The 12680-nt window shown below is 41.7% G+C and overlaps 1 long non-coding RNA gene across 1 annotated transcript in view; it reads left to right on the top strand.

The window, feature by feature from the left end:
- Positions 1–12680, top strand: part of LOC120409200 — a 52467-nt gene that overhangs the window by 37506 nt on the left and 2281 nt on the right. Inside the window, exon 2 of the long non-coding RNA XR_005601193.1 lies at positions 6546–6779. This is a non-coding gene — a long non-coding RNA (uncharacterized LOC120409200). The remainder of the gene's footprint in view (positions 1–6545; positions 6780–12680) is intronic.

Raw genomic sequence — 12680 nt, 5'->3', positions numbered from 1 at the left:
GCATCTAGGCAGACTCAGGACTCAAGGTCTCTGGTCCCAGGCAGAACTTTCACTGCATATCAACGTCAGGGAGCTGAGAGCAGTTTGCCTTGCTTGACAGAAGTTTCAAGCCCATCTGGAGGGCAGGTATTGGTATTGACTGACAACACAACAGCGATGTTCTATATAAACAAACAGGGTGGTGCTTGCTCCTCTCCCCTGATCTGGGAAGCCCTCAAGCAGTGGGACTTCTGCATTGCCCCCTTGATACATCTAGAGGCATCATACCTTCCAAGATCTCAGAATGAGCTGGCTGATCATCTCAGCAGGTCCTTTCACAACCATGAATGGTCCCTCCGCCCAGATGTTGTGATCAACCTCTTCCAAAGAGGCGGGGGGGGGAGGGGGCAGGAATTTCCCAGATAGACATGTTCACAACATGGAACAACAGAAAGTGTCGCCAGTTCTGTTCCTTCCTGAATCACTGCCCAGGTTCACTTGCAGATGCCTTTCTCCTCCCTTGGAAGGGGCACGTAGTGTATGCATCCCACCCTTCCTGCTCATACACAAGGTCCTGCTGAAGGTCAGAAGAGTGGGAGCATCAATAATCTTAATAGCACCAGAGTGGCCACATCAACACGGGTTCACCATGCTTTTTGACCTTTCAGTGGACATGCCTATAACCCTGCCCCTGGTCCCAGACTTGATCACTCAGGATCATAGCTGCTTCCAGCACCCTAATCTGGAGTCTCGCCACCTCACAGCATGGAAGCTCCATGGCTAAGCTGTTCAGAGCTCTCATGCTCAAATTCTGTTAGGGAGGTTCTCCTTGGCAGCAGGAAACCATCCACCAGGGCCACTTTTTTGGCAAAGTGGAAGAGATTCTTGATTTGGTCATTACAAAAGGTCACTCTGCCTTACAGACATCGATTCCCCTTATCCTGGACTATCTATTACACCTGAAACAGCAAGGCTTGTAGGTGTCATCAATAAAGGTGCACCTGGCCACCATCTCAGCTTTCCATCCCGAGGCAGCCAGCCAGTCAGTTTTCGCTATCACCATGGTTGGCTGATTCCTCAAAGGACTAGATAGACTGTACCCTCAAGTAAGACATCCAATCCCCCCATGGGATCTCAGCCTGGTGCTCTCAAGGCTGATGGGCCCTCTTTGAGCCCCTAGCAGCATGCTCTCTCCTCTACCTCTCCTGGAAAGTAACATTTTTGGTGGCTATAATTTCAGCCAGGAGGGTGTCTGAGCTTGAGGCCTTGACTTCTGAGCACCCCCCATACTGTTTTTTATAAGGAGAAGATACATCTGTGGCCACATCTGGCTTTTCTCCCAAAGGTAGTTTCATAATTCCATGCGAACCAGGACATATTACTTTCAGTGTTCTGCCCTAAGCTGCACGCTAGCAACTGGGAATGAATGTTCCACTCCCTGGCTGTCAGACGAGCATTGGATTTTTATATTGAATGAACAAAGCCATTTTGGAAATTGATTCAACTCTTCATTTCAATTGCGGAATGAATGAAGGGACTCCCCGTGTCATCCCAGAGAATCTCCTCCTGGATCATGGCCTGTATTAGGACATGCTATGACCTGGCAAATTTACCTGTCTCTGTGCTGACAGCACACTCCACAAGGGCGCAGGCATCCTTGGCGGTGTTTCTGGCACAAGGCCCCATCCAAGACATCTGTGGGGCAGCAACATGGGCATCAATTCATACGTTTACATCACACTATGCCATTATACAGCAGGCCAGAGATGATGCAGCATTTGGCAGAGTGGTGCTGCCGTCGGCAACGCACTGTACTCCTCCTCCTACTAAGAGATGCTTGGAAATCACCTACTTGGAATCAACATGAGCAAACACTCAAAGAAGAAAAAATTGTTATCTACCTTTTCATAACTTTTGTTCCTTGAGATGTGTTGCTCATGTCCATTCTAAGACCCACCCACCTTCTGTCAGAGTACTCCATCAGGAAAGAATTGAAGAGGTGGTGGGTTGGCAGGGACCTATATACGCCGCAATGAAGGTGTGACTCCAGGGGGCTTCACAGCCAACTCGACAGGTGCCGCTAGGGGAAAAAACTTCTGACGACTGTGCACACGATGCACACGCACCTACTTGGAATGGACATGAGCAACACATCTCAAAGAACAACAGTTACGAGAAGCTAGGTAACCATTTTTTGTACAATCTTTCCTTTATTGAAAATGAGTGTTCATTTCTAGGTACTGGTGGATACTTTGATATCTGATTTACACAATAGACTGTGGTGCAGATATAAACTAGTTGTTAACATGATGAGTCTAGCAATATAAAATACAAAGTTAAATTTCAGGAAACTGTGTCCTTTTTATAGGATTAGCTATATAAAATTGATAATGTTGTTGGTTTAAACATTTACCATAGGCCTGGATTAGACTTTGCTGATGTTAAGGAAGGCATCTTGTTATGTAAGCATCACTGTTACCGTCTGAAAGTGATCTGTCTTCCTAACTTCTCTCCTATTACCCCGTCATTTCTTGGGATATATGCCTCTAATAAATGTGAAAAAAGACGCACCAAATAAAAATGACAAAATCACTCTATTCCCTGCCCAACACCATTGAACTAGCATTTTGGTAGGCTAAGAGTTCCATCAATTGTATTTGGTCTTGTTTTGATAGATTTAGTTCAGCATGTTGGGCATGAGAAGACCGGGGCAGGAGTAGGGGCATGGTGGTAGCAAATTTAGAAGGCTTTTTAAAATAATATGCAGAGATTGTTACATGATCTGAAGAGTCATGTGTGCTGAAAGCAGCATGTTTCTATAGTGCCCACAATAGTAGTGGGCACTATATTGCTATGGCAATACAGACTATAATTAAAATGAATACAAAAATAAAGTTCTATATTGTGTACATATAAAAGTGTCTAAAGGATAGTTTGGGGAGGGAGGAGAGGAGGAAATAGAAGAAGTGAATGGAGAGATGAAAGAGAAAAAAGGTAAAATGGGAAAGGAATTAATTATAATATGGTGGTACTGGACACTGCGCAAGAGTATGATGCTGTCAAAGGTGAGCTACTGCACAGTACTAGTCAAAGTTGCTGATAAGTAGCATGTGCAAATCTGAGAAGTGGATCTTTTGGACAATGGAGCTGGTGGAATGTCCCTAACTTCGCTTTTTTGATTTTTTTTCACAAATTCAATTCTCAAAAACAAATACCTGGACAATTTTGTTGAAAAAATTCTGAGATTTTTGACTGTTTTTTTTGAAAATTGGAATTTTTTGACAAAATTTAAAAAAACATGGAAATACTGGTTTTCTTGCTTTCTGTGATATGATCAGTGATGGACTCTGATGGCTGGAGTTCAGAATATCCCTGAAGAGGAAGGACACACATAAAAAGCTGCACTTAGCAGCTTTGTTTCTGTCATCATCATGCTCCTTGGAAGTGCCTGTGATACAATTCCACTGAGGTCAACACCATCTGAAGCCATTCCACTATCTTCAGGGAGTTACTTGGGATTTATCCACATATGTCCCATTGGCTTTGAGTGGCTAAATTGATGGCACTCTTGAAAGTCTTGTGTCTCTTTCTCTCTTTTTTCCACAAAGAGCACTGGCAATGACATTTTGGCAACCATCTGAGTGAAATTTCTAATAATAAAGGACTCCAGGCACTTTGGAGGACAGAATTAAAACTTAAAATGACCTTGACAAATTGGAGAATTGTTCTGAAATCAGCCAGATGAAATTCAATAAAAACAAGTTCAAAGTACTACGCTTAGGAAGGAAAAATCAACAGCAGAAATACAAAATGAGGAATAACTGTGGAAGCAGTAGTACCACTGTAAAATAATCTGGGGGTTATAGTGTGAGGGTTATAGTTCACATATTGAATGAGAGACAACAGTGTGATGCTGTTGCAAAAAGGGCTAATATCATTCTCGGCTGTTTTAACAGAAGTGTCATATGTAAGACCCGGGAGGTTGTTGTCTTGTTCTACTCAGCACTGTTGAGGCCTCGGCTGGAGTACTGTGTCCAGTTCTGGGTGCCACACTTTAGGAAAGATGTGAACAAACTGGAGAGAGTCCAGAGGAGAGCAACAAAATTACAAAAGGTTTAGAAAATCTGACCTATGAGAAAAGATAAAAAAAACAACCTGAGCCTGTTTAGTCTTGAGAAAAGAAGCCTGAGGGAAGACCCTCATGTCTTCAGATATGGTAAGTGCTGTTAGAAGTGGACAGCGACCAACTCCATGTTCACCACGTCCAGTTGTCACAGAACCTAGCAAAGGCTCTCTGCTGCTATCAGGTAGTGCTGCTGTGAATTCCAAAAGTCTGCTGCAAAATATCTGAGGTTGAGGGCAGGAATGAACAATACCCAAATAATAGTCTTGGAGGATGTCAGAAATTCTCTTAGTCACTGAATTCCAACTGCCATCTGAAGGGAAAGCTAAACCAAAGCCTAGTGAATTCCCAAGAGTTCTTAGCAAACCAGGGTGAAGAGGGCATTCCATGCACAGAGTTGGGGTGAAAAAAACCACACTATGGACCAATTTCAGGTTGCCTTTTTTGTATATGTAAGAAATGAGTTGAATGGAAGGAGAACTGTTGGACACACCTATCAACCAGCAGAGTTCTCATTGCACATGCCTCCTGATACCAGAAAGTAGGATCTGGGGTGTGGTGCTTTTTAATACATATGCTGCCTGACTTAGCTGTGCAGATTGCTCATATAGATTGGCTGCCTGTCACCTTCACTTATATAGTTTAATGGCAATATCAATAAACATATTCTAAAACCATTTTTTTCATGCTAGAATGGCCTTTGAAGGTATCTAAATGATAGCTTATTAGTTGGTGCTGTTCACGGAACTTCCAGTTTCTCTTTTCTATCTGGACATATATACCTGGCACCTTGTTTTTGTAGAATCTCCAATATAAACAACTTTGTGTCATCACAAGGGGGCCACTTAGGGATCTGGGGCAAAAATCAGTACTTGGTCCTGCTAGTGAAGGAAGGGACTGGACTCGATGACCTTTCAAGGTCCCTTCCAGTTCTAGGAGATAGGATATCTCCATTATTATTATTATCTTGGGTTGGGGTCTCATTAACAAAGGGGCTGGCTAGTAGCTGGAAATAGGAACATCAAGGAAAACCCAGAGTTCTGTTCACTTGGAAGCAAATCCTGCCCTCTTCTTTGGTGCCTCAGAGGATCCCTTGTCAGTAGAACTGGTGCAGTTCCACCCTCCCAAACTAGAGCCAGAGATGTGTTACTGAGTAGATGATATGGCCATGTCTCCCACTGGAGGGAAGGAAAGAAGGGTCCAAGAAGTTCTGCTTCAGCCTTTGAGCTGAAATAACCTCTGCAGCTGCTTTGTTAATGCTTTGTAGCCTGCTGGGAAGATTAGTTTTCCTCCCATTGCATCTGCCCAGGTACATGAGTTGTGTGTGGAGGATTTGGGAGAGGTTTATGCCATTAGTTTCCCATAGCAATAATAGGAGATACATGTACAATTCCCTGTGTGTCATACTCTCAGCTCAGGTGAAAAAGAATTTTTCCTTGCCGTCTTCTTGGTTTGTCTCAAACTAATCATGCAAGGACATTAAAATACCAAGAGAGGTGCTGCGTAGAGTAAACAGTGTATCATGCAATAACGTACTGTATAAACATCATGCTTTCCTCAGTAATTCATGTATCTGTTTAGCTTCTTGTTTCTTCTACTTTTGTTCCAAAGCCAGAGGTTAAGATTTTGGATGGTTGGGTTTCTCCCCTTCACTGTGTTTTTAGGAGGACGTTGTGTCTGTGGGGATGTGCTAAGAAATGGTACTCCATTTTATCATATACGTGTGTCTAGTGATTTGCTAATGGCCATCTACATGGCCCAAAATGTAGTCTAATACTAGTACTGGCTGATGCTAATGCTGATCAGTTTCAGCTTTTTATTTGACAACTAGACAAGCAATTTTTCAGATATCAAAGAATATTCAAGGGCTGCTATTGTATTGCCTTATTACTTCAAAACTGATGTAAATTTACTTCAAAATTAGTGTTAGATTCAGTCCTCAAACCCTTCACAAGTTGCCCTTGCAGCCCCAAGTAGACAACTCTTTATGGGAAGAGTGAGGGACCATAGTGATCATGTAGGCTGACCTCCTGTATAGCAGAAGCCATAGAACTTGCATGAAAAGTTCTTCTAGCGTATCTTCTAGAAAAATGTCCAATCTTGATTGAAAAATTGCCATTGATGGAGAATGCATTGAAACCCTTGGTTAATTACCCTCAGTGTTAAGGTTTATTTTTTTTTTGTATTCCTTATTCCCACTCTCAATGTGTCTAGTTTCATCTTCCATCCATTGATCATGTTATACCTTTCTCTGCTAGCCTGAAGAGCCCACTATTAAATATTTATTCCCATGTAGGTACTTAAAGGATATAATCAAATCACCCCGTAACTTTCTTTTTGAAAATTTAAATAGATTTTGCTCCTTGAGTCTACCACTATGCGGCAAGTTTTCAAATCCTTTAATCATTATCGTGGCTCTGAACCCTCTCCTATTTCTCAACAGCCTTCTTGAATTGTGGACATCAGAACTGGACAGCAGCAGTGGCACCAGTGTCAACTACAGAAGTAAAATAATCTCTCTATTCCTACTCAAGAGTTTCCTTTTTATGCATCCAAGGATTACATTAGCCTTTTTAGTCATTGCATCACACTGGGAGTTCATGCTGAGCTGATTTATCCACTCTGACCCCCAAATCTCTTTTGGAGTTACTGCTTCCCAAGATAATCCCCACAACCTGTAAGTATGGCCTGCATTTTGTTCCTAGATGTATATATTCACATTTAGCCATATAAAACACACATTGTTTGCTTGCATCCAGCTTACCAAGCGATCCAGATCATTCTGTGTCAGTGACCTCTTCTCCATTATTTATCACTCCCCCAATCTTTCTGTGATCTGCAAACTTATTGTGTTATGTTACACAGAAATGACACTATATTTTCCATAGACTACAGTCCATAGTGGTGCACCAAACAGAATAAGTATAAGGAAGAATTCTGATAATCTGGAGGCCTTTTTCTCATTTTTGTGAGCCAGAGCAGCACTGTAGGCATTGGATTTGCAGGATTGAGGGCAGTAGTTTTGAAGCTGAAATACATCTTCCTCTTCTAGACTATTCCCATGCACTGCATCATCAGTTAATCTTCCAAAGCAGTAAGTCATCCTCAGAGTATTTTTTGTTTGTTTGTTTGCTAGTGATAGACTTCATGTTGGCAGATTTGTCTGTTTGGTTAGCATAGAGGTCTGGGAATTTGAACTCTTGGGATCTGTTCCCAGATCTGCCTTTAACCAAGCCTCCCAATTACTATGTGGCTCAGTTTACCCTTCTGTAGAATTTCCAGACTCTGCCATGGCTTACCAAGAGCTATTGCAAGCATTAGTGTTCATAAAGTGACTTGAAATCCTTGGATGAAAGGTACCATTTAATTTTAAACATAATTCTGATAGCTGTGGGTGAAAAATACAATTCCCCTGGGCTTCCCTATCTGGTTTAATACTGCATATATGTGAAGAATGCTCCGGGGAAAAATATTTTTGGTGACTAAGCTTCAAAAGTAACTGATTCATTCATACAAAAAAAATGTCAGGCAATTACTGTACATGAGTCATTAGCAAATCCTGCTGTTTGCTGCTTGATTGCTTGTCTTAGTGAAATGTTGTTAATACAGCAGTGGATGGAAAGAGTTGATAATGAGGTAATGTTTGTGTATTTTTGTGACACTTATACCAAAATGATCATTTAGCATATTATTATTTTAAAATAAATAGTGTGTGGATTGAAACAACCATGGAACAAAATGATATGTTAACATGTGCTGATAGCTGATAATTATTCATCAGCTATTTGTTTGTATTTAATGCAGGAACAATTCTATATTATCCTCTTGGTGCAAAAAGTAAAGCCTGCCAAGGGTAATATGATAGAAGCCACTGAACTGAATGGGCTCTTGGGTCAGGTGGAAAACGTTTTCCTAATATTACAATATTAAAATATCCTTTCTATTACAAGGACTTGTATATGTTCCCATTTCAGGATGGTTAATGCCTAGTAGCAACAGGTTCTGCTTAGCAATTCATTTATCGGTAATAGTAATAAACAATTGTATAAAACCTTTGGTAATATGAAGGATCTATAGAATCATTTTTGTTATTATTTAAAGTCTCTATGAAGGCTATAATGGGAGAAAAGTTCAAAAGCAGCAAGTAATGTTGAGTACACAGTCTCTCACACCTACATTTTTTTACAGACTTGAATCTTGGGTGTGCAAAACTAGGGAAATACCTGACCAATCAAATTACTTGTGCAAACCCCAGCCATGAATTTGCAGAAACATGCAATAAGGCACAAGTATGTAGAATTTTATGTGCCACTTGGAGCCCATTTTGAAAATGTTTCTCAGTGATGATGAATGGCTTTTTCAAATAAACAACGGTAAAGGATTGCATCTATTACAGTGGTTCTCAAACTTTCATACTGGTGACCCCTTTCACATAACAAGCCTCTGAGTGCGACCCCCATTATAAATTAAAAACACTTGTTTATATATTTAACACCATTATAAATGCTGGAGGCAAAGCAGGGTTTGGGGTGGAGGCTGACACCTTGCGACCCCCCCACATGTAATAAACTCGCAACCCCCGAGGGGTCTCGACCCCCAGTTTGAGAACCCCTGATCTATTATGTAGATTGTGGCAGTGTTCAAATTCGTAGGTGCTTTGCAAAAACTGAGGAAGACACAGTCCCTGTCCCTTTTTTAGATCATCTAAATAGACAGATGGGAAACAGTAGTTCACTGCTCATGTCAGAGGTGTTTGGGGCATAGTGGAAACCTTTCCTACTTCTTAACTCATGCTGCCCACTCAGCCTTGGTCTAAACTACGAGTTTAGGTCGAATTTAGCAGCGTTAGATCGATTTTTACCCTGCACCCATCCACACGACGCAGCCATTTCTGTCAACTTAAAGTGCTCTTAAAATTGATTTTGGTACTCCTACCCAACAAGGGGATTAGCGCTGAAATCGACCTTTCTGGGTCAAATTTGGGGTAGTGTGGACACAATGAGATGGTATTGGCCTCTGGGAGCTATCCCAGAGTGCTCCATTGTGACCGCTCTGAACAGCACTCTCAACTCCAATGCACTGGCTAGGTAGACAGGAAAAGCCCTGTGAACTTTTGAATTTTATTTCTTGTTTGCCCAGCATGGAGAGCTGATCAGCACAGGTGACCATGCAGAGCTCATCAGCATAGGTGACCATGGAGTCCCAGAATCGCAAAAGAGCTCCAGCATGGACCAAATGGGAGGTACTGGATTTGATCGCTGTATGGGAAGACGAATCCGTGCTATCAGAACTCTGTTCTAAAAGACACACACTAATGACAATATCAAGTTGTTTTTTTAGAAATCAATTTTCTATTAAATTGAACTAATTTCGTAGTGTAGACATACCCTCAATCTCTGGGCTCCCAAGACTGGTTTCACCTCTGGTAGAGGGGAGGGGAGTCCTGATATCCCCTTGTACCTTTGCTGCTACTGCTACCTGGGAATCCACACCCCTCATCATAAAGGCTGCTTTGACAGTTGCAAACTCATCTGCCAGTTTCCCTGGGACAGTTCCACCCCCCAGCCTCAGATTAAATAAAGTCTAAACTCAGGACTGAAAACCATCTGAGCCCAGATTAAATAAAGTGGTTTTAATATTCCTCTAAAAAGATTTCTCTCATTGGCAGTGAACTGTGGAATCTATCTTCCAAGCCTGGAAATCTCAAAATTCTTAAGGACCAGCCTTTCAAATGCAATGAGTTAGAACTGGCTCCTTTTCTTTCTTCTGCTGTCCCAGGTTCAGTTTTCCCTGTGCCTGACAAAGTCCAGCTGCACATGGCTATATTTCCTACTACTAGCTGAGGCAATAAATAGGCTCAATGTGGGGAGTCACTGGGTTCTCACCAAACCATGTAAAGGAGTTCTGTTTTCTTTCTTACACCCATTAATGGATCACATTATTTGCCCTTCATCCAAGACATTCTCATCTTTCCCAATCTCTTCCAGATACTGGACAAGGAAAGGCAGCTTTTAGAATCATAGAATATCAGGGTTGAAAGGGACCTGAGGAGATCATCTAGTCCAACCCCCTGCTTAAAGCAGGACCAGTCCCCAGGCAGATTTTTGCCCCAAATGGCCCCTGCAAAGATTGAACTGACAATCCTGGGTTTAGCAGGCCAATGCTCAAACCACTGAGCTATCCCTCCCTCCTTTTGCCAGGCCCATGCTTTTAATGATAGCTCTTGAGTGGGTGTGGGGTTGCTATTGTAACAGAATCAGCCCCAGGGTTTTTAAGCTGTATTCTCAGCCCATGCTGGGCCAGAGAATGAGACAGTAAAATGTAAGGTTCTAGTCCAACTTCTATTGAAGTCAATGAGACGCTTTCCATTGACTGCAGTGAGAGTAGGATTGGGCACAAAGGGGCATAGCCTCAGCTGGTTTGAAATGTCATAACTCAGTTGAACTTAATAGAATTATGATGATTGAATCAGCTGAGTCTTTGCCCTGAAATTGGTGCACTTCCCCAGGAGCACATAGCTCTATGTCACAGCCAGCAGGGTGATCTGTTAACTGGTTTTCAGCTATTATAATGAAACAAATTCTGACATGCTGAATGGCTAATCATGCAAAAGTACCAATGAGAGGAAACTAATGGGTTAGGGCTGATCTTCTTGAAAAAGTTACATTAGCGTAGCCTCACATCTCAGGGGTGCAAAAAATTCACATTCACATAGTTAAACTGACCTAACCACCCATGAGAAATCTCTCAACCTAGCTACCACCTCTCGGGGAGGTGAATTACCTACTACAGAGACGGGAGAGGTTCTCTCGTTGATCTAAATGTCTACACTGAAGCACTACAGTGACACAGCTGCAATTGTGTCACTGTAGTGTTTAAGTGTAGACATAGTGTAACAGGTTGGATCACAGAAACTCTCTTGGGAACTGCCAACTGATGTACCAAGACTACTACTGCCCCTGCTTTCCCTGCCAGCCTGGGAATCCAGCACCCTGTCTTGTTGAGCCAGACACGCCAGTCAGCGCCAACATAGACCCAGGGTCTGAACTATCCAAAGTCAATTGTCCTGGTTAATAGGAGCCATCAAGATTCCAAGCCACCATTAATGGCCCACACTTCGCATAATTACAATAGGCCTTCAGAGTTATATTTTATATTTCTAGTTTCAGATACAAGAGTGATACATTTATACAAATAGATGATCACACTCAGTAGATTATAAGCTTTGTAATGATACCTTACAAGAGATCTTTTGCATGAAGCATATTCCAGTTACATTATATTCAGACTCATTAGCATATTTTCATAAACTCATATAGAGTGCAACATCACACATAGCCTTACAGATGTACATTTATATACAGCATCTTCAACTACCATGATAAATAGTTCACTGTATTAGCCAGAAAATTCAAAGACTTTATTTTTTAAATTATGGATTGTTTGGGGGAAATCTTCATTTCAGACACAAAACAGATTTAAAACCAATTATTATTATATTCACCAGTAAGATGATAAATAAGCAGAGAGATAGAAACTCCATCCAACAGAAATTCTGAGAGGAAAGCAGCAACTCAACCCACAACCAGCAGATGCCAAAACCCACCAGCTTTTACTAAGCCTCTACTAAGTACATTTTGAAAAGGGATAAAATACTGTATTATTCTGAATGGCCATTTTCAATATAATAAAAATACTGTGCCTTTTCATATTGCTATGCAAGGGTCTCAAAGAGCCGTACATATATTAATATCCATGTCTAGCAGGGAAGTGGTGTTCTCATGTTACATAGGGGAGAAATGAATCGAAGAGAAGTTAGGCAGCTTGCTCTGCATCACAGAGTATATATCCATGGCATATCCAACCACTGAATCCAAATCCCCTGACTCCTAGCTCTGTGCTTTAGCCCTAAGCCTCTCCTTCACCTCAGTAACAGCTGAAAAGTCCAGCCAGAGCTATTTGAGTTGCAGATGCTTTGCCTTTATCTTCATTTGTAAAGTAAGTCTTATTAAAGGTCTTCCAAGAGGATTCTGGTAATTGCCCTATCTACGGAAAGGAATAACTAGTTCTGAGATGTTAAGTCTAAACTAATAGTTTTCTTCATAGGAAAGCTAGGTTAGCAGAACTGTCAAGTCAATTAAATAGAGCTGCAATTAAATATTGAACTGTATCAGAAGTGACTGAAAAACACTTGGTCTGACTCATGGGAACTCTGACCTTCTTCTCTGGAATGCTCAGTGGTTTGAGCATTGGCCTGCTAAACCCAGGGTTGTAAATTCAACCCTTAAGGGGGCCACTTAGGGATCTAGGGTGAAAATCAGTACATGGTCCTGCTAATGAAGGCAGGGGCTGGACTCAATGACCTTTCAAGCTCCCCTTCCAGTTCTAGGAGATTGGTATATCTCCAATTTTATATTATAGTCGTGCAAGATAATCTGGTTGGGGTCAACACACCAGACTTTTCTGACTAGCTTTGCATGTGTAACTCCCTCCTCTGAAGTGCATTTGCCCCCTGTCTCCTCCTCAGTTGCTTCCTTTGGGGCATGACTACTCTCTTTAGTCTCTTTCGTAGTAAGTC

The sequence above is a fragment of the Mauremys reevesii genome, linkage group 7 (genome assembly GCF_016161935.1).
Source record: "Mauremys reevesii isolate NIE-2019 linkage group 7, ASM1616193v1, whole genome shotgun sequence".
NCBI classification, from domain to species: Eukaryota; Metazoa; Chordata; order Testudines; family Geoemydidae; genus Mauremys; species Mauremys reevesii.
This window is presented reverse-complemented; position numbering and strand designations above follow the sequence as displayed.